Genomic DNA, 25706 nt, shown 5'->3' on the forward strand with positions numbered 1-25706 from the left:
CACAGGGCCTTGCTTTTAAAATCCTGTACTTTTGGTCACGAGGTTGCAGAAGCCATTTTGGGTACCCTTTTTAACAACTTGTCCATACAGGGTACCTTTATCCATAACTTTTGGGGAACGTGGGAATTTTGAGAACCCTACAAAGCCATTCCTTTCACACTCACCAGTATTGCAGGGGGGGTTAACGTTATGTCTCACCATTCACTGCAACTTACTAAGACAAACCTGTCCAAGAATGCAAAGTGTTGAAAATAAAGGTTTCCACATTTGACAGCACATTAATAGAAACTTAACATAAACATTGCATAAAACACCCAAGTGGCTATCCTTGTGTGTTGTTAGTTGGTATGATTGGTCTAGGATGAGGGTGAGTATGAGGGGTGGCTAGTGAGATGTGTTGTGTATGTACCTTTAAGAGAATAACTGGTCTCAGACTGCAGTACCGGCAGTGACCACCCCTGTATAAAAGGCGCTAGAGAGCCTCTGTTGTTTAGATTCGTTATGGACTTCCACCAGTAAACATCTGTTTGTTTTCACTCCTGCTAGTCCGTGTCTAAATCATTCACGGACTTAACACTGGCGACGAGTAAAGAAACGAACTTACCTGCAACTCAGCAGCAGCTCCGACGACGTTGTTGAAGGTCGGAGACAAAAAAAAAAAAATAGAGGCCATTGAAACTCGAGAAACGGGCGTCGACCATCAATCATCGGGTTCAAGGCTTTGCAGGAGCGACTTTCCAGAGCCAGGCTGGGTCCCTCGGTCCGTGGTTTCCCAGCTAATCGGGCTGGTGGCAGGTAGTGCTCTGATCCTTCCTGGGCTGCAACGGGGCTGGGCAGCGAGTCGGGAAGCAAGGAGAGAGAGAGAGGGTGGAGCATACAGGGTGCGGCCGGTGTTTCGAAGCTGGGCAGCGTTCGGACCTCAGAAGAGGGAGGGAAGTGTCCCAGAGTGTCCGCTCCACAACGGGAAGATAATAAAAGAAAACGAATTAATATTTAATGCGCAGGAAACCGTGGAAAGCAGCGCTAACAACAGCTGGGAAGAAGACAAAGCGCGGGAGGTGCCATTTTGTTAAATCGGGCAAGAAGGCAAAGCGCGGGAGGCGCCATTTTAGATTTGCAAGATGCCGAAGACTGGCTGTATCACTGCTTTTGATAATACATTAGAGGACTGGACCACGTATGTGGAAAGAGTCGAGGTATATTTCGAGGCAAATGAAATAGCGGAGGGGAAAAAGGCATCAATATTGCTAAACTTAATGGGCGCTAGAACGTACAGCCTATTGCGGGATCTGATTACTCCAGCCAAACCGAAGGCGAAGAGTTTTAAAGAAATTGTTGCTGTTCTACAGGAGCACTTAAACCCTGCACCGCTGTTGATAGCAGAAAGATTTAAATTCCACAGGAGAACTCAGCACAAAGATGAGAGCAATGCTCAGTATCTTACGGAACTACGCAAGCTATCAAAGCACTGCCAGTTCAGAGCAGGACTGGCAGATACCCTACGGGACAAATTTGTCTGTGGACTCCTGAGTAAAGGAACACAGAAGAAGTTACTCGCAGAAAAAGAGCTGACGCTAGATAAGGCTTTCAGCGTGGCAGTATCGTATGAAGCAGCAGCCAGGGGAGCTGCAGAAATTCAACAAAAACCACAGGAATACGACACCCACGAAATGACACGGGGATTTGCAAAATGTTATCGCTGCGGCAGAACTAACCATGACCAGAAGGTCTGCTGGTCCAAAGACAAAATATGCAGACAATGCGGGAAGATGGGACACATTGCACGAGTTTGTAGGTCTGGGAAGAAGACCAGCGACAACAAAAAGGCTACTAAGGAACCGTACAAGAAAGTACAAAAGATGACGGACAGTAGTTCCGAAGACCAGATGAGCGATAGTGAATCCGAGAACAGGAGATTAAGCTGTCTCAAACTTCACAATGTAATCGCAAAAGAGGATCACCGAACCATTTGGGTCACCCTCACGATAGCAGGGTCCCAAGTTAAAATGGAATTGGATACAGGATCAGCGCTAACCGTCATGAATTGACGAGACTAGGAGCGGCTATTTTCACACATACCCTTGAGAGAGACATCCATCGTCTTGACGACGTATACGGGGCAAAAAGTATACCCCAGAGGAAAAATAAGGGTGCCTGTCGAATACAATGGCAAGAAAATACGGAAATTGTATCTCTACATACTGCCAAATGGTGAACCACCGTTATTGGGACGGGAATGGATCAGGAAGATAAACTTAGATTGGCATTCCATTCATGCAATGACGGTGGACGGTAAAAAAGATGAAGACGTCACTCCTGGACAATTGTCAACAATCTTAGCTAACACCAAAGAGGTATTTCAACAAGAACTGGGCACGCTTAAAGGCATAACCGCCTCATTAAAAATAGAAGAGAATGCAGTTCCCAAGTTTTTCAAAGCGAGACCGGTACCATATGCAATTCGTCCAGCCGTCGAGGCAGAGCTGGAGAATCTGGAGAAGGCGGGCGTGTTGTCTAAGGTCGACTGGAGCGAGTGGGCGACACCCATCGTTCCTGTCATGAAGAAAACGTTAAGCAATAAGTCCGGAGAGCCAAGGAAGATTCGCATCTGTGGGGATTTCAAGGTGACGGTGAACCCTGTCCTTCACACAGTACAATATCCTCTTCCAAGGATAGAAGACATCTTCGCCTCACTGTCTGGAGGGAAGCGTTTTACAAAAATTGACCTAGCACAAGCATATTTGCAGATGGAGGTTGAAAAGTCCTCTAGGAAGTATCTCACGATAAACACTCACAAAGGTCTTTACCAGTATCATCGATTGGTATTCGGAGTAGCATCGGCTCCGGCGATATGGCAAAGAGCGATGGAACAAGTCCTGCAAGGGATTCTGGGGACTCAGTGTTACTTGGACGACATCCTTGTAACAGGTGAAGATGACAGTGAACACCTTAACAACCTAGAACAGGTGCTCACTAGACTACGGGAACATGGGCTGCGAGCCAACCGCCCCAATTGCGAATTTTTTAAGAAACAGATATCGTATTGTGGCCACGTGATTGATGAAGAGGGGTTACATAAGTCCCCTGACAAAATTGAAGCGGTTGTTAAGGCCCCAGCGCCTGAAAATGTGTCGCAACTGAGGTCATTCCTCGGGTTGGTGAATTACTATCATAAGTTTTTGCTGAATTTGTCGACAATTCTGCATCCACTGAACGCCCTGCTACGAACGGGGGTAGCATGGAAATGGAGCGATGATTGTAAACGTGCTTTTCAGAAGAGTAAGGACTTAATCACTTCGAAGGAAGTATTGGCTCACTACAACCCAGCACTGCCAATCAGGCTGGCGTGTGATGCGTCTCCCTACGGCATTGGGGCGGTACTGTCACATAAATTCCTTGATGGTTTGGAGAGGCTGATAGCTTTTGCGTCACGCTCGTTAACTTCTGCCGAGCGTAACTACGCCCAGATTGACAGAGAGGCCCTCAGCCTAGTGTGGGGGGTGAAGAAGTTCAATCACTATCTGCACGGTCAAAAATTTACTCTACTAACCGATCATCAACCTCTTGTCTCCATTTTCAACCCTCAGAAGGGCGTACTGATAATGACAGCACAACGGCTGCAGAGATGGTCCCTTTTCCTAGGGGCACACCAATATGACATCGAGTACAGGGGAACTAAACAGCATGGAAATGCTGATGGATTGTCATGTCTACCGTTGCCGACGGTGGAAGAAGAAGACCTTGCAGTGGATCCAATGGAGTTATTCCACTCGACCATAGTCGAATGTCTCCCTGTGACGAATGCAAACATAGAAAAGGAAACACGGAATGACCCGACACTATCACGGGTCTATGATTTAACGGTGAAGGGATGGCCAGCACATGGTGAACCACTGCTGCCAGCATTTTCGTCAAGAAGAGAACAGCTGTCAGTGTGCAGATGAACCTTGATGTGTGGATCCAGAGTAGTAATTCCACCTAAGTTGACAGATAGAGTGCTCAATGAGCTTCATGAGGGTCATCTGGGTGGGGTAAAAATGAAGAGCTTAGCCAGAGCGTTTGTGTGGTGGCCGGGAATCGATAGAGAAATCGAAGAGATGACCAAGAGCTGTGCAGGATGCCAGAAGGTCCAAAACGCCCCACCACAAGCTCCTCTGCATCCATGGGAGTGGCCCTCATCTCCATGGCAAAGGGTGCACATTGATTTTGCTGGTCCCTTCATGGACTCGATGTTTTTAATTGCGGTGGATGCACATTCAAAGTGGCCAGAGGTAATAAAAATGCCCTCAACCACCACTGAAAAAACTATCGCAGTTTTATGAACCATATTCGCCAGGAATGGGCTGCCTGAACAGATTTGCTCTGACAATGGACCACAGTTTGTGTCTGAAGAGTTCCGGAGGTTCTTAAAGAACAATGGTGTTAAGCATTACACATCTGCCCCATATCATCCAGCCACTAATGGATTGGCCGAGAGGTTTGTCCAAACATTCAAGAAGGCTATCAAGGCAATGTGTAATGAAGATATACCCCTACAACACAAGGTGGACAACTTCTTGTTTGCCTACTGGAATGCGACACATGCGGTTACCAACCAAACTCCAGCCATGATGTTCTTCAATCGAAGACTACGATGCCGCTTGGATTTAGTTAAGTCAAACGTCCGAAGAGATGTGGAGAACAGGCAGTTTCAGAATATGAATGAAAGGCCGACCAGGAGTTTTAAGATAGGTCAACCAGTTTTGGCCCGGGACTACCGCACTGAGAAATGGCAGCCAGGAATGATTTGTACACGACAAGGACCTCTCATGTATACCGTGGACGTTGGGGAGAGCATTGTAAGACGCCATGCTGACCAGATTCTAGAGTCACTGGAAAACGTCAACGCCACACCACGATCTGATACACCTGGTAATGAAATCGACGTTCCAATTGCAGCTACCGCAGAACCAGTAATATTGGAAGCAGATGAACCAAACAACAACATTGATTCCGACTCAACATTGCCAGAAGAACCTAATACTCCAAAGAGGCGTTATCCAGACGGAATTAGGAAGCATCCTCAAAGACTGAACTTATAATTGCTTAAACTTAACCAATGTAACTAGCAACAGTAATTGTGATTGTAATTCGTTATCATTAGTTGTTAAATGAATGTTATGTACTGTTTATCTAAAAGGGGAGGAATTGTTGTGTATGTACCTTTAAGAGAATAACTGGTCTCAGACTGCAGTACCGGCAGTGACCACCCCTGTATAAAAGGCGCTAGAGAGCCTCTGTTGTTTAGATTTGTTATGGACTTCCACCAGTAAACATCTGTTTGTTTTCACTCCTGCTAGTCCGTGTCTAAATCATTCACGGACTTAACAAGATGGGGATGTGATAATGTAGATAGAGAGAGAGGGATGGGCGGAGGTGCAAGGTAAGTTGGAGTGAGTAAGGATGTGCTGGAGTAGGGTAGGGAAGGCAGAGCGATGGGGAAGTGATGAGAGGCACAGCAGGCTGAAGTTGAGTGTGGCTTTGTATTTTTTTTATTCATTCATGGGCGTCGCTGGCAAGGCCAGCATTTATGGCCCACCCCTAGTTGCCCTTGAGGAGGTGTTACTGAGCCGCCTTCTTGAACCGCTGCAGTCGATGCGTTGAAGGTACTCCCACAGTGCTGTTAGGGAGGGAGTTCCAGGATTTTGACCCAGCGACGATGAAGGAACGGTGATATACTTCCATGTCAGGATAGTGTGTGACTTGGAGGGGAACTTGGAGGTGGTGATGTTCCCATGCGCCTGCTGCCCTTGTCTTTATAGGTGGTAGAGGTCGTGGGGTTGGGAGGTGCTACCAAAGAGGCCTTGGCGAGCTGCTGCTGTGCATCTTGTAGATGGTACACACTGCTGTAGCAGTCGGCGCAGACTATGGATTTTTAGATTATGAACATATAACCTTATTAAAAACTGGACAGTCTGTTTAAGGGGGAAGCTGTGGAAAAACACTCAAGCTGAAGGTGGCTGACATAACCAGGTTGCATTCGTATAGTAACGGACTGTCCTTGGGAACAACGGCCCGAGAGGCCCACTCCCAAGTCATGAATAACAAGGCTGGTGACTCATTGTTTCTGAATGAGCTCGTTAAGTTAAATCGGCTGGGAGATTGAAACGAGATCTAAACCATCCAAACCTGGGAGGAGGCCTGGAAACCATTTCCCTGAGGCCATGTGTCCATTAAAGCCACAGGCAGTGGTTTATGTATTGCGGGGGGGTTATATCAGAGAGCTGTTTTGGATAGCTCTCTCTCTATCTCCTGCCCTCCCCACAATGGAACATCAAGAGGAGCTGAGCCTTGCTCTTCCAACTGAGGCGAACTTCGACTTGGACTGGGACTCGTATGCCGCAAGGCCGGTACAGAACCTGATAGCTGAGATGTACGGGAGGAAGCTGCAAGCAAGATCAAGGACAATCTAGGTGAGCATTGCCAAGCCTACACACCCACGAGATCACTTAGCTGTGTGAGGGGGTGCCTGTATGTTCCTACCAAACCAGAGGGGGTTTAGCATCGGAAGTGTCCTGTGATAGTTTAGTTCACGGGAGGGTGTTTTTAAGCCATGCTAAGTCAGCATGTCAGGGGCTTGTTGGACAAGTCAGGGTTGTACTGTTTTAAGCTGTACTGTTGTGTTCACACCGCTCGTACTGTATGCGAGTGGAGTGTTTTTGTCAACCTTAATAAACACTGTACGGGTGAGCCCGAAAATGCTGTCTGTGTTCTAATCTATCTTCAGTAATCCCTATCATCCAGAGCTTGTAGTAAGGGGGTTTGCGAGCTTTCTACGAGCGGGGCGAAACCACTTACAATAATTGACGGTTGCAGCAGGGCCTATATGAAACTGGCTACCGCAGAAACCGGTTACAGAATTGGCGACTGCGGCAGGACGTTAGGTTGTGGATTAGATATGGACAGTTTGGAGGGCAAGCGATCTGGAATGGAGGACAAAATTTCCTCCTACGTGTTTACAAACATTAACATATCCCAGCAATGGGTGCCAGAGATGTTGCGCTCTGAGAGGCCCCAGGATAGTGCCGCAGAGTGGACAAGGAGCAAGGAGCACACGAAGTCCAAGAGCAGGTGATTTGGCTCCTGCGCTTCTAAAAGCAAGTTCAACTGCTCCGGGAGCAGGTTGAAAAGCTCAAAAATGAGTTGAAGGAGTCTGAGGACAAGTCAGACGCAAGGGGGATAGCCGGGAGTAGACTAGTGGAGGAGTTGCATGAGGAAAGACAGGAAAGATGCGTACAGGAAGAGACCTCCCATAATATGGGGGAATACCTGCAGTGCCAGGTTACGGAGGCCAGGTTAAATGAGCAGGCCTTACGGGAGGAGAACACAAGATTAACAACGAGAGCTGATGGTTTGGAGGGTCAGCTAAGGGACATTAAAATAGCTCATAAGGTAGCTAGAAGTAGGGGCTATGAAGACTCTGATCACAGTCCCTTCGAAGAAAGGATTAAAAAATTGACCCAAGCCTTGTCTGGGGTCAGAGGCATGGTCTGTTTAATGGTACCAGGGGGCCGAGGAGGGTCAGGAAGCAAAGGATAAGGTTCAGGACAGGAAAGTCCCACCAGCGCCGGAAGTGCCACCGAGACCAATGTATCCCCTGCGGCAGCAAAAGTACGGTCCACCCACACCAAATGGTGATCAGGGCCCGCTGCAGAGCGATTACATGGTCCCATTCACCACCCTGCAGTTGCAAGCCATGGTAGCAGAGTTGTCCAAACTAAAACAGGACGGGGACCCCTCAGTTCACTTTATGGAGGTCGAGCAGTTAGGGGGGGGTCAACGGGTGTAGTGAGGGCGAGACCCACAGGCTGATGCTGCTCTCCTTTGACGGGAAACTATCAGAGCCTGTCCACAGCCACAAAAATGGGGCGAGGCACCACAGAGGGGTTGAAAGAGGAGATCCTGAGAGCCATGGGGCACACCCAGGGTAGTCCGTTCTCACAAGTGGAACGGACTCTACAGTTGGCCGGCGAGGCACCGGCTGCATTTGCGGACAGGCTATGGCCGGTGTACGCAAAGGCAACTGGAGGTGCGCCAGACCATGCACAACTGATAGGGGTCCCCAGAAATCACTGGCTCAGGACCCTGGTAGCAAACAGCCTGCCACAGATTAAAGCCAAGGCAGAAGCATGGTTTGACTCCGAGGACCTCGCGAACACGGAGGCAGGCGTGCTCCGGAAATTGGGCTTAGCTTTTAAGGCCGGTTCCGGGGAGGAGGTCAAACACAAGGGGAGGGTACATGAGATGAAGACCAGTAAGGGGGATAGGATGGAATGGCGTCAGGAAGGGGGTAACACCGACGAGTCTAAGACTTATTTCAAGTGCGGGAAGATGGGACACTGGAGGCGGGATTGCCCGGCCCAAAAGGAGGGGGTCAGGCCGAGGGGGTCCTTCCATGTGGAAACCCCAGGTCACCGAGGCAAAGGAGGCGACCAATGAACTGTTTGATGTCCTGGTGGCCGCCCTTCACACGGTGCTGGGGAAGGACAAAGGAAGGCTAGACGCTGCCATGAGCAGCATAACGCCGACCGCACCCACATGTCCCCCTTCACGCTGACTAGAACGCACCCAGCCTGAGTACCTGTGTCCGCTCACATACGATGAGGGGGGCAGGCCCTGTGTTAAGATGGGGGTGGAGACGGTGCAGGGGAGATATTTGGTGGACACCAGAGCTTCCAGCGTGGTGGTCCATTCGAAGGACCCGACCAATTCACCCTGGTCTAACAAGGTCCCATTTAGCCTAATGGGATTCACAGGGAACGAGCAGGCGGGGGCAATGTCCAAACCCCTGAGAATAGAGCTAGTGTCCTTCCACACCACATGGAAGTGTGTGCTAATGAAATGGGAGCAACCAGGGTAGGGAGTCCTCGGGGCTGATTTCATGTTAGCCAACCGGGTCATTGTGGACCTGAGGAATCACTGCCTGTGGGGGGCAGTGGTCTCGGACAAGACAGAGGAGGTGATAGTGATCACCAGAGATAAGGGAGAAACGGGTAGTGTATGCACCATGAAACCCAAAGGGAGTTACGACCTGGAACAGTTGGTTAGTAGCGCCCCAGCCCAGTACCAGGCAAATGTACGGGACAACCTCGCCGCATTCGCCACCCATAAACATGATTGTGGGAGGGTGACCGGGGTAGAGGTCCGGGTGCAAGGAGACCCCATGTCACGGCCACAAAAGCAGTATAGTTTCCCCCGGGAGGCAGAAGCCGATGTGGAGACGGCACTGGGATCCCTGGTAAAACAGCGGGGGGTTGAGACTAATAGCCACCCACGTGAATCACCACTCTGGCTGGTGAAGAAACCCGACCAGTCGTGGAGAGCCACCGTGGACTATCGGGTCCTCAATAAGAACATCCCAGCTTGCGCGCCCACAGTCGCAGCTGTCACCGATCTGATAGGGAGCATTCCAGCAACCGCAACCACATTCACAGTGCTGGATATCTCCAACGGGTTTTGGTCGATTCCCCTCAGACGGGAAGACCAATACAAGTTTGCATTCACTTTTAAAGGGCAGCAGTATAAATGGACATGCCTTCCCCAGGGGTTCCACAACAGCCCCTCCATATTCCACCAATGCATGGTGGACGCATTAAAAGGCTTCAGCCAACCCCACCAGTTAATCCTGTATGTGGACGACCTGCTTTTGGTCTCTGCAGAGGGGGAGAACCATGGGCCACTGCTGGACGAGCTGCTAAAGCTGTTGCAGGAGGCAGGGTTCAAGGTCCACCCCAAGAAAGCCCAGATCGCCAGGAGGAAGTCAAATTCCTCGGGCTGACCGTAAGGGCTGGTGAAAGGGCCATAGACGAGGCTAGGAGGAAGGCAGTACAGGAGCTACCAGCCCCCAAGAATGTGACCGGGGTAAGGTCTTTTCTGGGACTCACAGGGTACTGCCAGGACTTCATAGAGGGTTACGCAGCTACGGCAGCCCCTCTGCTTTGGCTCCTCTGCAAGGGAATCGAGTGGGACTGGGAGCAGAACTGCCAGGAAGTGTTCACTCGCCTCAAAGGGGATTTGCAGACGGCACCCGCATTGGGAGTCATTAATGGTGGGGAAGAATTCTTCTTAGAGGTAGCAGCCAGCGCGATAACTTGAGCGCAATGTTGCTCCAGGAGCGACACGGCAAGCTACGGCCCATGGTATACTCAGCTAGGGTTCTCACCGAGGTAGAACGGGGATATTACAACTGCGAGAGGCATCCCTTATCCACGCATTGGGCCGTAAAACGCTCTCAGCTTTTTATGGGTTCGTCCCCAATAGTTCTCTTGACTCACCACACACCCCCTCAGATGCTATTGGACGGGAGAATCAAAGATAGGACAGTGAGCAGTTAAACTTGAGAGTGCAGTGGTTGACCAAGTCAAAGCTAGCAACCAACATGATTTACCCAGGGACGGCCCACACGTGTACGGTAGAAGGGGTGTGGGATGCAGATGAAGGATTCCGGGCCGGGATACACCTGACGGGCTGGGACATCTATATAGACGGGTCCAGTTCGGTCATGAAGGGGGAGCGTCTCACCGGGTGCGGAACCTATGACACTACGGCTAAAATAGCGAAGGCCATTCAACGCCCCAACACCCTGAGCGCTCAGCACACTGAACTGGTGGCGCTGGCGTATGTGGTCACCCACCCCGACGAGTTCCCCACCCCCTACACCATTTGTTGGACTCTATGTTCACGTGCAACTCATGCACGGAATACCTGGCAATCTGGGCCAGGCGCAGATTCATGTCCGCAGATGGGAAGCCCCTAGCAACAGCACCGCTGCTAGGTAAAATTTTGGAGGCCACAGGCACCCGGGGAGATCACTATATTCACAAAGTTAAAGCCCATTCAAAGACAGAGCCCAAGTGGGAGGGCAACTAAAGGGCAGATGATCTGGCCAAACAGGGGGCCAGAAAAGGAGTATTCTGGGATCCATACAAAGCAGGCCTGGAAGCCGCAATCTGGGACAAGGGAGGCGCACAAGGGGTAGCTTTGGCCCCGTACTCAAAGCAGGTCCAAGCCCAGGATCCTGTCCTTAAGGCCGTCCTGGTAAAGCGAGAGAATGGGGAGTCCATAGAAGGTCCGTTCAGGTTAGCAGACATTAGTATCAAAGAGGGAATGCTTTTCAAAGGGGATCGGTGGGTAGCCCCAGCGCAGCACCGAGAGGAGTTCCTCCAGTTGGCCCATGGGGGCACGGGAGCAGGACACCCAGGGCCGGAAACTACCTGGCAAAGGCTAGAGGAGGCAGGGTGGTGGCCCCAGCTCAGGGAGGATGTCTGAGTTTTCTGTGCGCACTCATAGAGTCATAGAGTCATAGAGTTATACAGCACGGATAGAGGCCCTTCGGCCCATTGTGTCCGCGCTGGCCATCACGCCCTGTCTAATCTAATCCCATATTCCAGCATTTGGTCTGTAGCCTTGTATGCTATGGCATTTCAAGTGCTCATCCAAATGCGTCTTGAATGTTGTGAGGGTTCCAGCCTCCACAACCCTTCCGGGCAGTGAGTTCCAGACTCCAACCACCCTCTGGGTGAAAAAGTTCTTTCTCAAATCCCCTCTAAACCTCCCGCCCTTTACCTTGAATTTGTGCCCCCTAGTTATTGACCCTTCTACTAAGGGAAAAAGCTCCTTAGTATCCATCCTATCTATGCCCCTCATAATTTTGTACACCTCAATCATGTCCCCCCTCAGCCTCCTCTGCTCCAAGGAAAACAAACCCAATCTGCCCAGTCTCTCTTCATAGCTGAAGCGTTCCAGCCCTGGTAGCATCCTGGTGAATCTCCTCTGCACCCTCTCCAAAGCTATCACATCCTTCCTGTAGTGTGGCGACCAGAACTGCACACAGTATTCCAGCTGTGGCCTAACCAGCGTTTTATACAGCTCCATCATAACCTCCTTGCTCTTATATTCTATGCCTCGGCTAATGAAGGCAAGTATCCCATATGCCTTTTTTACCACCTTATCCACCTGTTTCGCCGCCTTCAGGGATCTGTGTACTTGCACACCCAGATCCCTCTGACCCTCCGTCTTGCCTAGGGTCTTACCATTCATTGTGTATTCCCTTGCCTTGTTAGTCCCCCCAAAGTGCATCACCTCGCACTTTTCCGGGTTAAATTCCATTTGCCACTGTTCCGCCCATCTGACCAACCCATCGATATCGTCCTGCAGACTGAGACTACCCTCCTCGCTATTTACCACCCTACCAATTTTTGTATCATCCGCGAACTTACTGATCATACCTTTTACATTCATATCCAAGTCATTAATATAGACCAGAAACAGCAAGGGACCCAGCACCGATCCCTGTGGTACCCCACTGGCCACAGGCTTCCAGTCACAAAAACAACCTTCGACCATCACCCTCTGCCTTCTGCCACTAAGCCAGTTTTGTATCCAACGTGCCAAGGCACCCTGGATTCCATGGGCTCTTACCTTCTTGACCAGTCTCCTGTGCGGGACTTTATCGAAGGCCTTACTGAAATCTATGTATACCACATCCACTGCGTTACCCTCATCCACACACCTAGTCACCCTCTCAAAAAATTCAATCAAATTAGTCAGACATGATCTTCCCTTGACAAAGCCATGTTGACTATCCCTGATTAATCCTTGCCTCTCCAAGTGGAGACTGATTTTGTCCCTCAGAATTTTTTCCAATAATTTTCCCACCACTGATGTTAGGCTCACTGGCCTGTAGTTCCCCGGTTTTTCCCTACTCTCCTTCTTGAATAATGGAACTACATTAGCGGTTCTCCAGTCCTCTGGCACATCCCCTGTGGCCAGAGAGGTTCTGAATATGTGTGTTAGAGCCCCCGCAATCTCTTCCTTTGCCTCACACAGCAGCCTGGGATACATTTCATCCGGGCCTGGGGATTTATCCATTTTTAGGCCTGCTAAAACCGCCAATACCTCCTCCCTCTCGATGTTAATGTGTTCGAGCATATCACAGTCCCCCCGCCCTATTTCTATATCTACATCGTCCCTCTCCATAGTGAAAACAGAGGCAAAAAATTCATTTAGAACCCCTCCTACATCTTCCGGCTCCACACACAGATTGCCACTTTTGTCCCTAATGGGCCCTATTTTTTCCCTAGTTATCCTCTTACCCTTAATATACTTATAAAACATCTTTGGATTTTCCTTTATTTTGCTCGCCAGTGTTATTTCATGGCCCCTCCTTGATCTCCTAATTTCTTTTTTAAGTATCCCCCTGCACTTTTTGTACTCCTCTAGGGCTTCCTCCGTCTTTAGCCTTTTGTATCTGCCAAAAGCCGTCCTTTTTTTTCTAATCCATTCTCGTATATCCCCTGACATCCACGGTTCCCTGTGATTTTTGGAACCACCCTTGACCTTTACGGGAACATGTTGCCATTGTATGATCTCAATCTCCCTTCTGAAAGCCTCCCATTGCTCCGATGCGGATTTTCCTACAAGTAGCTGATCCCAGTCCATTTTGGCCAGATCCTGCCTTATCCTATTAAAATCGGCCTTCCCCCAATTTAGAACCTTTATTTCCGGCCCATCCCTGTCCTTTTCCATGACCACCTTAAATCTTACCATATTATGGTCACTATCACCAAAGTGCTCACCTACTAGCACTTCTTCCACTTGGCCGGCCACATTCCCTAGAATTAGGTCCAGTACCGCCCCCTCTCTTGTAGGACCTTCTACATGCTGGCTCAAAAAGCTCTCCTGGATGCACTTTAAGAATTCTACACTCTCTGTGCCTTTCACACTCTGACTATCCCAGTTAATATTGGGGAAGTTGAAATCCCCCATTATTATTACCCTATTATTTGCACATTTCTCTGAGATTTGCCTACATATCTGTTCCTCTATCTCCCCCTGACTGTTTGGAGGCCTATAGTACACTCCCAGCAAAGTGCTTGCCCCCTTCTTGTTTTTAAGCTCCACCCATATGGCCTCATTAGAGGAACCTGCTAATATGTCATCCCTCCTTACTGCAGTAATTGACTCCTTAATTAATATTGCTACAGCCCCTCCTCTTATACCCCCCCACTCTGTCTCGCCTGAAGATTCTGTACCCCGGAATATTGAGCTGCCAGTCTTGCCCCTCCCTCAACCATGTCTGCGTGATAGCAACAATATCATACTCCCATGTGTTTATCAACACCTTCAGTTCATCCACCTTATTTGCAAGACTCCTTGCATTAAAATAGATGCCATCCAGCCTTGCCCTTGTATATTTACCCTGTCTACCAAGCTGACTTGTTTTTTTCTCTATAATTGGCAGCACATCACCCCCTCTTTCAGCTCCCCTCTGTATCCCATCCCCCTGCCAAGTTAGTTTAAACCCCCCCCAACAGTGCTAGCAAACCTCCCCGCAAGGATATTTGTCCCGCTCTGGTTCAGGTGCAACCCGTCCGACTTGTACAAGTCCCACCTTCCCCAGAAGCAGGCCCAGTGATCCAGGAAAGTAAAACCCTCCCCCCTACACCAACTCTTTAGCCACGCATTCATCTGCTCTATCCTCCTATTCCTATACTCACTAGCACGTGGCACTGGGAGTAATCCAGAGATTACAACCTTTGAGGTCCTGCTCTTTAATCTGTTACCTAGCTCCCTAAATTCTTGATGCAGGACCTCATCCCCCTTCCTACCTATGTCGTTGGTCCCAATGTGGACCACGACCTCTGCCTGCTCACCCTCCCCCTTAAGAATGCCCTGTAGCCGCTCAGTGACATCCATGACCCTGGCCCCAGGGAGGCAACAAACCATCCTGGAGTCACGTTTGCGGCCACAGAAACGCCTATCTGTTCCCCTTACGATAGAATCCCCTACCACTACTGCTCTCCCACTCTTTTTCCTCCCTTTCTGAGCAGCAGAAGCGTCCCTGGTGCCAGGAAGCTGGCTGCTGCTGCCTTCCCCTGGTGAGTCATCCCCCTCAACAGTATCCAACTTGGTATACTTGTTTGAAAGGGGGATGTCCGCAGGGGGCCCCTGCACTTCCTGCCTGCCTCTGTTGCTCCACCTGATGGTCACCCCCTGTGCAGCCCTACCCTGAGGCGTGAACAACTCACTAAACGTGCTATCCACGACCCTCTCAGCATCGCGCATGCTCCAAAACTCATCCACCCGCAGCTCGAGCGCCACAATGCGGTCTACAAGTAGCTGCAGCTGGATGCATTTCCCGCACACATGGTCGCCAGGGATACTGGCAGTGTCCCTGACTTCCCACATAGAGCAGGAGGAGCAGAACACGGGTCTGAGCTCTGTTTGGTGTGCGCAGCCAATAACCCCGATCCGCAGTGCAGGAAAGCCCCCATAGGACACACCAGGAGGGTAGAGGGGCCATGGTGATCCCTGCAGGTCGATTTCATCGGACGACAGAGCTTTTGATGATATTTCTGTTTGGGAAAAGTTGAAATATCAAAGGGGGCCTGTAGCAGTCGGCACAGACTATGGATTTTTAGATTATGAACATATATCCTTATTAAAAACTGGACGGGCTGTTTGTGGGGGAAGCTGTGTAAAAACACTCAAGCTGAAGGTGGCTGACGTAACCAAAATTCATATGGTAACGGACTATCCTTGGGAACAATGGCCCGAGAGGCCCACTCCCAAGCCATGAATAATGAGGCTGGCGACTCATTGTTTCTGAAGAAGATGAGCTCGTTAAGTTAAATCGGCTGGGAGATCGAAACGAGATCTAAACCATCCAAACCTGGGAGGAGGCCTGGAAACCATTTCCCTGAGGCCATGTGTCCATTAAACCACAGACAGCGGTCTGTGTATTGGGGGGGTATATCAGAGAGCTGTTTTGGATAGCTCTCTCTCTCTCTCCTGCCCTCCCCACAACGGAACATCAAGAGGAGCTGAGCCTTGCTCTTCCAACTGAGACGGACTTCGACTCAGACTGGGACTCGTATGCTGCAAGGCCGGTACGGAACCAGGTAGCCGAGATGTACGGGAGGAAGCTGCAAGCAAGATCAAGGGCAATCTAGTTGAGCATCGCAAAGCCTGCACATCCACGAGATCACTTAGCTGTGTGAGGGGGTGCCTGTATGTTCCTACCAAACCAGAGGGGGTTTAGCATTGGAAGTGTCCTGTGATAGTTTAGTTCACGGGAGGGTGTTTTTAGGCTGTGGTAAGTCAGCACGGCAGGGACTTGTTGGACAAGTCAGGGTTGTACTGTTTTAAACTGTACTGTTGTGTTCACACTGCTCGTACTGTATGCGAGTGGAGTGGTTTTGTCAACCTTAGTAAACACTGTACGGGTGAGCCCGAAAAGGCTGTGCATGTTCCAATCTGTCCTCAGTAATCCCTATTGTCCAGAACTTGTAGTAAGGAGGTTTGCGTGCTTGCTACGGGTGGGGCGAAAACACTTACAATAATTGGCGATTGAGGCAGGGCCTATAGGAAACTGGTCACTGCAGAAACTGCTTACACTGCAGCCATGGTAGGCCAGTGGTGGAGTAAGTGAATATTTAAGGTGGTGGATGGAGTGCCAGTTGAGCAGGCTGCTTTGTCTTGGATGGTATCGAGCAAGTGGAGAGTATTCTATCACACTCCTGACTTGTGCCTTGTAGATGGTGGAAAGGCTTTGGGGAGTCAGGAGGTGAGACACTCACCACAGAATACCTAGCCTCTGACCTGCTCTTGTTGCCATAGTAGTTATGTGGCTGGTCCAGTTAAGTTTCTGGTCAATGGTAACCCCCCAGGATATTGATGGTGGGTGATTTGGCGATGGTAATGTCGTTGAATTTCAAGGGGTAGTGGTTAGACACTCGCTTGTTGGAGATGGTCATTGCCTGGCACTTAAGTGGCAAGTAACATTCGCGTCACATATCAGCCCAAGCCTGAATGTCGTCCAGATCTTGCTGCATGCGGGCATGTACTGCTTCAATATCTGAGGAGTTGCAAATGGCACTGAACACTGCAGTCATCAGCGAACATCCCCTCTTCTGATCTTATGTTGGAGGGAAGGTCATTGATGAAGCAGTTGAAGGTGGTTGGGCCTAGGATACTGCCCTGAGGAACTCCTGTAGCGATGTCCTGGGGCTGTGATGATTGACCTCCAACCACCACAACCATCTTCCTTTGTGCTAGGTATGACTCCAGCCAGTGGAGAGTTTTCTGCCCAATCAGTGCTTGCCTAGCTGTCTGGCTTTTCAAACACAAAGTCCTTTTCACAGAAATGCATTTTAAGTTTCGATTTCCCAAAACTGCCTGTTCTGTGCTGCAGAGTCCAAGCTTTTAAAATCTTACAGGCTTTTGGTCATGAGGTGCGGATGGCATCTTTTTGGGTACCCTTTTTAAATTGTCCATACAGGGTCCCTTTTATTAATAACCTTGGGGAAATGTGGGAATTTTGCGAATCTTACACTCCCCCTGTGATACTAAAACTGGCTTGAAGTATTATCCTTACAAGGTGCGCAAAATTTCTGACCCTCCACACTCAACCTTCCCCTGTACTTACCTATCTAATATACCCACGACACATGCACTTCCCATTCTGCAAAAATGTAGTGTACATAAGTATACATAGGATAACTAGTCCTTGACACACATCCAAACATGGAGGGGGTCCAACACCCCTGCACCACTTGGTACACATACATCTTTATTAACAACACGTCGCAAAAACTTTATTAAAAACAACAAACACAAAAAAAACAACAATCTTTAATCAAAAATACAAAAAACTCACACAGGTATATCTCCCTCCACCTTCACATAAGGTTCCTTCCAGAGCCTCTGGTTTTGGAATTCTAACATCTGACCTTTTCCCTTGCACTGAATGCAGACTAGATACAACACTATCCCTAACTGGCAAACCACGAGAATATGGGAAGCCAGTCTGATCCACGAAGGGACCTCTATGTTATTGAAAATATCCCACCAGGGTGGAATCACAATATCCAATATCTTAGCCCCTATCTCTAGTGTTTTCTGCTCTAGAGTGCAAAAATGTTTCTGCGAAACTATAATGGCTTTGAGCATTTTGGTAAGGTGTTCTGGGAGAGGGGGAATTTCGTAGCCGAAATGTGCTACGTACTTCTGTAAATTGGTAAAATTCTCCTTCACAATGAGGTGAACAGTGGAGGGTTCAGGAATGGGGACAATTTGCTCCTGGGCCACTTGAACTTCTGCCTCGGGCTTAAATCAGAAACTGCTGTCACTTACCGGACACCAGCTATGCTGTCCATGCTGGTAGTGGGGCGCACCTGTGGTGACACAATATGTCCCACCCCCTATATATGCTACCTGCGGGGGAACATGGCCTGGTGCCATTGCCTCCATGATACAATTTATAGGTTTCGCGCCAGCAGCTCTGAACCCATGCTGCGGTTTTGAATAGGCATTCAAGTGCTGGGGACACAGGATTAGGTGTGCTCCCCGGCTCCAGCACCCTGAGAGGTCAGTACCTGTCATAGCGTGCTCCCACTTTATGACGTAAGGTGGGACCGCAGTGAAACGAATGTGTGCACCCCCTTGAATGACTACAATGTTCTCCACCCTGTATACCGGCGAGGGTCGGGCTGTCCTACCCATGACCGGCATCCTAACTACTATTCCCATGATCGTGTGGTTGGACCGCCCACAATCCACTGGGACTGGGTAGGCTTCAGAAGCTAGCCAGAGTTGGCATGGGCTTAATGCATTCTCAAACGGATGGAGGGCTGCGAGGTGTTTGTTGCTGATCCAGGAGGGGACTAAACCCTGTTTTAAATCCTCCAGATTACTGCGACCTTCGCCCAGCAACCACGCCCCATACAGCACGCACACCTCATTCTGCGCAGCCTGGTCAGAAGCATTTCTGTCCTCCCTTATGAGGGCATTTACCGTCTTTGCGTCCTTCTCCAACTCTGCTATAATCTCCTTTAAATGGACTGTCATGGCTTGGTCCTCATGTAACTCCGAGCCCACTACCTTGTTCTCATCCATTAATATCTTCCTTAACTGTGTTTTTAAACTGTTTATCTGGGTCTGCAGCTCTATGTCATCTAGACTGTTGATGACAGAGGACCCCGTATTAAATGCAGTAAAAACATCATTCCATACTCCCCTTCTTTGTCTCCCTGCATTACCCAAAAACTCACGGTGTGTGGTGTACAGTTCGGTTTTGTCAACATTGGCGAAATTGAACTCGTAAAACTTCTTGAATATGTCCTTTAATAGGGCCTGGCACAGCTGCTCTGTTTCTTTGGGACACCACTCCGGTAAATGTACCTCAGTGAGATTTAAAATCACAGAGGCTACCGCGTAGTGTACCCCCTGATACAGCATCTGGTTGGTAGGCACTACTACCAGTCCATTCTCTGGTCCCTTGGTGGTGGTGGGGCACCCTTCCCTGGGTAACCTCGCCGCCTGCATCGTGGGCGGGGCACAAGATCAGTGGCATTGACTGGGATCGGGGTGTATGGGACCACACACACTTTCAGGATGGTATCCCACTTCATCCCCTCCCTGGTGTCTTGCCACTGCCGGTGGAAAACAATGGATATGCCTGAGGGGCAGACCTTCTCTGACCCCCACATACAGATGTAAATCCCTTGATCCGGTTCCCACCACTTGTCCCAACACACGCTTAATCCTCCGTGAGTCCCTGTAATCGTCCGGTGGGTATTGTTCCCCAACCGTTCCCACTCGACTGCAGGGTTCCTCATATCTTTGCTCAGCTTTCTGAGCCACCACCACCTATCCAGAGGAATGTGTCCCTTGCACGTTAAACATACACGCTTCCCTACGGTGACGCTGACCCTTGTGGTAACGACCCGTACCCTGGGGCACAGGAGGGAGGCCTCCCTGTACGTGAACCCAGTTTGGCTGGAGTACTGAGACGAATTGGACCCCAGCCACCCTGGCCACCTTCCCTCGTGGTCGTAGACGGCGGTCTCCTCTGCACCCCGTTCGCTGCTTCCGTCAGTTGCTATCGGCGCTCTATCCCCTGAGCACCCATAGATGTGAGAGTCCTCCACGTCGCCCCTCTTTCCCAGGCTCAGTCTGATCAGGGTGAGTAGGATTATGATCCCCTTCATCCTGAAAGTCTTTCTGCAACAGATACAAAAACATGCAGCCAGGTCCCCAAGAGATTCTCTGGCTTAGGTGAAGCATAGTCGGGTCCCGCAACCTCGACTCAAATACACACACTCTTAGCAAATTACTACTTAATTAAATCTACCCATCACCTTACTTAACTTAAGCTAAAACACCCGAACTTAAGCTAAATACCTAAACTTAAAATATACACTTACATTACCTAAACTATATACATCCGCCGCCCGTCTCCGGGCGGCCAGGCTAATTCCTGGGTGGACTGCGGCACACCACTTCCTCCGGCGTGGCCGCACCGTCCTGCACTGTTGGTCCCTTGCTGCCAGTGGCTGCTGGCTGAGGACCTCTGTCCTTTGACTTCCCCCTGACTCGGGACGGGCTTCACTTGGCCAGTGCTGGGACTAGAGTCCTGGCGGATCATATAATTGGGCTGTAGAGAGGGCTTTAAACTAACTAGTTGGGGGGAGGTTCCTAGAGAGCAAATAATAAAAATGACAACAGAGAAGGTCATAGACTTAGGTAGCAGTGGGGAAATTAAAAACCAGAGCATGTCAGGAAGGGGCAGAAGGTATGGAGTAAAAGGTAAAGTAATAAAAAGGGCAAAAGCAGGAACTGAGTGTCACAAAACATATTTGAAAGTTCTCTATCTGAATGCACGTAGCACTCGTAACAAAATAGATGAGTTAATGGCACAAATAAGTACATATGGGTATGATCTTGTGGCCATTACAGAAACATGGCTGCAGGGTGACAATGCCTGGGAATTAAACATACCAGGTTATTTAACGATCAGGAAGGACAGGCAGGAAGGAAGGGGAGGTGGGGTGGCTATGTTAATAAAGGAAGGAATCACTGTAATACAGGGAAATGATATTGGGTCAAAAGATCAGGATAATGAAACAGTTTGGGTGGAGGTAAGGAATAATAAGGGGAAAAAAACACTAGTGGGCGTAGTCTATAGGCCTCCGAACAGTTGCAATCAGGAAATAGTTGAGGCTTGTAATAAGGGAACATCTATAATTATGGGGGATTTTAACGATCATATTAATTGGACAAATCAAATTGGGCAGGGCTGCCTTGAGGATGAGTTCATTGAGTGTATTAGGGATGGGTTTCTTGAGCAGTATGTAACTGAACCGACCAGGGGGCAAGCAACCTTAGATCTGGTACTGTGTAACGAGACAGGATTAATTAAAAATGTCCTAGTAAAGGATCCCCTTGGAATGAGTGACCATAACATGGTTGAATTCCATATTCAATTAGAGGGTGAGAAGGTTGGATCTCAAACAAATGTGCTAAGCTTGAATAAAGGAGACTGTGAAGGTATGAGAGCGGAATTGAGTAGACTGGATTGGGAAAATAGATTAAAGGGTAAGACAATACATGATCAGTGGTGTACATTTAAGGAGTTATTTTACAACTTCCAAAAAATATATATTCCACTGAGAAGAAAAGGGTGTAAAAGAAAAGACAGCCACCTGTGGCTAAGTAAAGAAATTAAGGATAGTATTCGACTAAAAACAAGGGCATATAAGGTAGCCAAATCTAGTGGAAGGATAGAGGATTGGGAAAACTTTAAAAGACAGCAAAAAATAACAAAAAGATTGATTAAGAAAGGGAAGATAGATTATGAAAGTAAATTAGCAAAAAATATAAAAACAGATAGTAAGAGTTTTTATAGTTATATAAAAAGAAAAATGTTGGTCCCTTAGAGGATGAGACTGGGAAATTAATGGTGGGAAATATGGAGATGGCAAAAACACTGAATGAATATTTTGTATCAGTCTTTACAGTAGAAGACACATATCCCAACACTGGACAAACAGTGGGCTATAGGGGGGGAGGAGCTAAACACGATCAAAATCACTAAGGAAGTGGTACTCGGTAAAATAATGGGACTCAAGGCGGATAAATCACCTGGACCTGATGGCTTACATCCTAGGGTCTTGAGGGAAGTGACGGTAGGGATTGTGGATGCATTGGTAATAATTTTCCAAAACTCCCTGGACTCAGCAAAGGTCCTGGCAGACTGGAAAACTGCTAATGTAATGCCCTTATTTAAAAAGGGCAGTAGACAGAAGGCTGGAAACTATAGACCGGTTAGCCTAACATCTGTGGTAGGTAAAAAATTGGAGTCCATTATTAAGGAGACAGTAACAGGACATTTGGATAATCATAATTTAATAGGACAAAGTCCGCATGGTTTTATGAAGGGGAAGTCATGTTTGACAAATTTGCTGGAGTTCTTTGAGGAAGTAACATATAGGGTGGATAAAGGGGAACCAGTGGACGTAGTGTATTTAGACTTCCAAAAGGCATTTGACAAGGTGCCACACAAAAGATTATTGCTTAAGATAAAAAATCACGGGATTGGGGGTAATATTCTGGCATGGATACAGGATTGGCTATCTAACAGAAGGCAGAAAGTTGGGATAAATGGTTCATTCTCGGACTGGCAATCAGTAACTAGTGGTGTTCCACAGGGGTCAGTGCTGGGTCCCCAACTCTTTACAATCTATATTAACGATTTGGAGGAGGGGACCGAGTGTAACATATCAAAGTTTGCAGATGATACTAAGATGGGAGGGAAAGTAGTGAGTGAGGAGGACATAAAAAACCTGCAAGGGGACATAGACAGGCTAAGTAAGTGGGCAGACATTTGGCAGATGGAATACAATATTGGAAAGTGTGAGGTTATGCACTTTGGCAGGAAAAATCGTAGAGCAAATTATTATCTTAATGGCAAGAAACTGGAAAGTACTGAAGCACAAAGGGATCTGGGGGTCCTGGTGCACGAAACTCAAAAGGTTAGTCTGCAGGTGCAGCAAGTGATTAAGAAGGCCAATGGAATATTGGCTTTCATTGCTAGGGGGATGGAATATAAAAATAGGGAGGTATTGCTTCAGTTGTACAAGGTATTGGTGAGACCGCACCTGGAATACTGCGTACAGTTTTGGTGTCCATACTTAAGAAAAGACATACTTGCTCTCGAGTCAGTACAAAGAAGGTTCACTCGGTTAATCCCGGGGATGAGGGGATGGACATATGAGGAGAGGTTGAGTAGATTGGGACGCTACTCATTGGAGTTCAGAAGAATGAGAGGCGATCTTATTGAAACATATAAGATTGTGAAGGGGTTGGATCGGGTGGATGCGGGGAGGATGTTCCCGATGATGGGTGAAACTAGAACTAGGGGGCATAGTCTTAGAATAAGGGGCTGCTCTTTCAAAACTGAGATGAGGAGGAACTACTTCACTCAGATGGTAGTAGGTCCATGGAATATGCTGCCCCAAAAAGCTGTAGAAGCTACATCATTACATAAATTTAAAACAGAAATAGACAGTTTCCTAGAAGTAAAGGGAATAAAGGGTTTTGGGGAGCGGGCAGGAATTTGGACATGAGTCTAGGTTCGGATCGGTCATGGCCCTGTGGGTAGCAGAGCGGGCCCCGGGGCCGTGTAGCCTGATGCTGCTCCTATTTCGTGTGTCTATTTCTGTTAGATTCAGGAGATGGTTCTGTGATAGTAGATTGGCGGTTAGGATCAGATCAGCCATGATCTTATTGAATGGCGGAGCAGGCTCGAGGGGCCGATTGGCCGACTCCTGCTCCTATTTCTTATGTTCTTATGTTCTTATGGGAGGCTGTCCCTTTGAACTGGGTAGCTGCTGACCATGGCTTCCTTGGCTGGGGTGTCCGTGGGGACCTTCTAGGGACTTTGGCGGGTGGGGCTTTCTTGGCCGATGGGCCTTTAACCCGAACCGCTGCTCCCTCAGGCTTGACCTCTCCCAAAACTGGGCTAGGGGCAGGTAACTCGCTGCAGCCTGTTGCTGCAGGCTGAGAGTCTCCGCCCCCAGGTCCCATGACTGGGTCTGGGGTGGGGTTTTCGACCTCAGGTCCCTCCTCCTCTACACTTGGGTTAGGGGTGGGGTTTTTGCCCTCGGGTCCCTCCTCATCTGGATCCCAGAAGAGTGGGGGAGCATCCCAATCGGTGGGCGGGATGGCCCCTCCCCTTAAGCAAGCCACAGCGCCTGCCTGTGCAGTCTGTGAACTCGCTCCTGCTGCAGGCTGGGGATCTCTATCCTCAGACCTTACCCCAACTGGCTATTTCCTCCTTTCAGGTTTAAACAGATTGCACTGGTTAATGTGAAACCATTTTGTGCGCCGAGGCATCTTAACGGCGTATACCATGGGGCTGTCTTTGTCTATAATGCTGTAGAGCCCCATGTATAATGGTTCCAAACTCCCTACTCGGGCATAGTTCTTCACCATGACCTGATCTCCTACCTCCCACTCGTGGTGCTTTCGGGGTTCGAGCAGCAATCGGTTACTCCGATGCTGCTTTCCCATGTTCCCAGCCGTCTGCTCGTGAACCTGTTTAAGGTGCTCAAAAAGGTTGCGGGCGAACCTGTCCTGGTTTACCTCTCTATGCTGACCCTCCGTGAACACCGGGGCTAGTACATGGGTGGGTGTCCGCATAACCCTGCCGGTCATTAGCTCGTACGGGGAGTACCCCATGCTTTTAGACTGGCTGGCCCGGGTCCCCATCAGAACCAATGGTAGGACCTCGGCCCATTTACGGGGCGAGTCCACCGTCTCCTTCCTCAACCTTTCTTTTAAGGTCCTATTCATTTTCTTCACAATCCCTGATGACTGTGGGTTGTGGGCCACGTGCCATTTCCCCTCGATGCCTAGCAGCATAAGGGTATTCTGCATCACCTGTCTGGTGAAATGACTCCCTTGGTCAGACTCCACATATTGTGGTAGTCCCCACCACGAGAACACTTCCCGGACCAGGATCCTGGCAGTACCCAGAGCTGTGGCTGTTCTACAGGGGAAGGCCTCTACCCATTTGGTGAACACGTCCACCAGGACTAGGCAGTACGTATAGCCTCCCTGGGTGGTGGGCAGGGGCCTGATGTAGTCAACTTGTATCAACTGCCATGGTCCCTCTACCCTCCTGATGTGTCCCATGGGTACCTTCCTTTTGTGGGGGTCAGGGTTATTAGCAGCACACACAAGACAGCCTGCACAGAACTCGCGGACATCGTCCCTGAGTCCCGGCCACCATCCCGCCTGTTCCACCCACTGCCAGGTGGTCACAGGCCCGGGGTGTCCCGCTCCTGGACCCTCATGGGCCAGTTGAAGGAATTCCCTCCGGTGTTGCTGCGGCACAACCCATTGTTCCCCCCGGAACAGCATGCCCTCTTTTAGGGAGAGGGTTGCTGTGCCGTATGAACCCTCTACCCTTTTTCCCTCAGTCACTGCGCTGAGGACTGCCTTGAGGAAGTGGTCTTGGGCTTGGTCCATCTTAAGGTCCAGGGCTAAAGCTACCCCTGCACTCCCTTGGGTCCCGTCCCTACCTCTGACCGCCGCCATGGGTCTGGACCCAAATGGGTCCCAGAAAGTTCCTGTGCGGGCACCCTCCTTGGCGAGCAAGTCAGCCTGCTAGTTGCCTTTGCCGTGGGGCTCTGTGGAGGAATGGGCTTTCACCTTGTGGATGAAAACCTCCCCTTCCTCCCCCACTGCTGCCAGGATATTTTCCAGCAGGGGTTTTACTGTGAGGGGTCTCCCATCTGCGGAGGTGTATCCGCGGCGGGACCAGATGGCTAGGTACTCCGTACACGAATTGCACATGAACATGCTATCCGAGCAAACCGTGT

This window comes from Somniosus microcephalus, chromosome 13 (assembly GCF_052327205.1).
Source record: "Somniosus microcephalus isolate GS21.2 chromosome 13, FLI_Smic_1.0, whole genome shotgun sequence".
In the NCBI taxonomy this organism is placed as follows: Eukaryota; Metazoa; Chordata; class Chondrichthyes; order Squaliformes; family Somniosidae; genus Somniosus; species Somniosus microcephalus.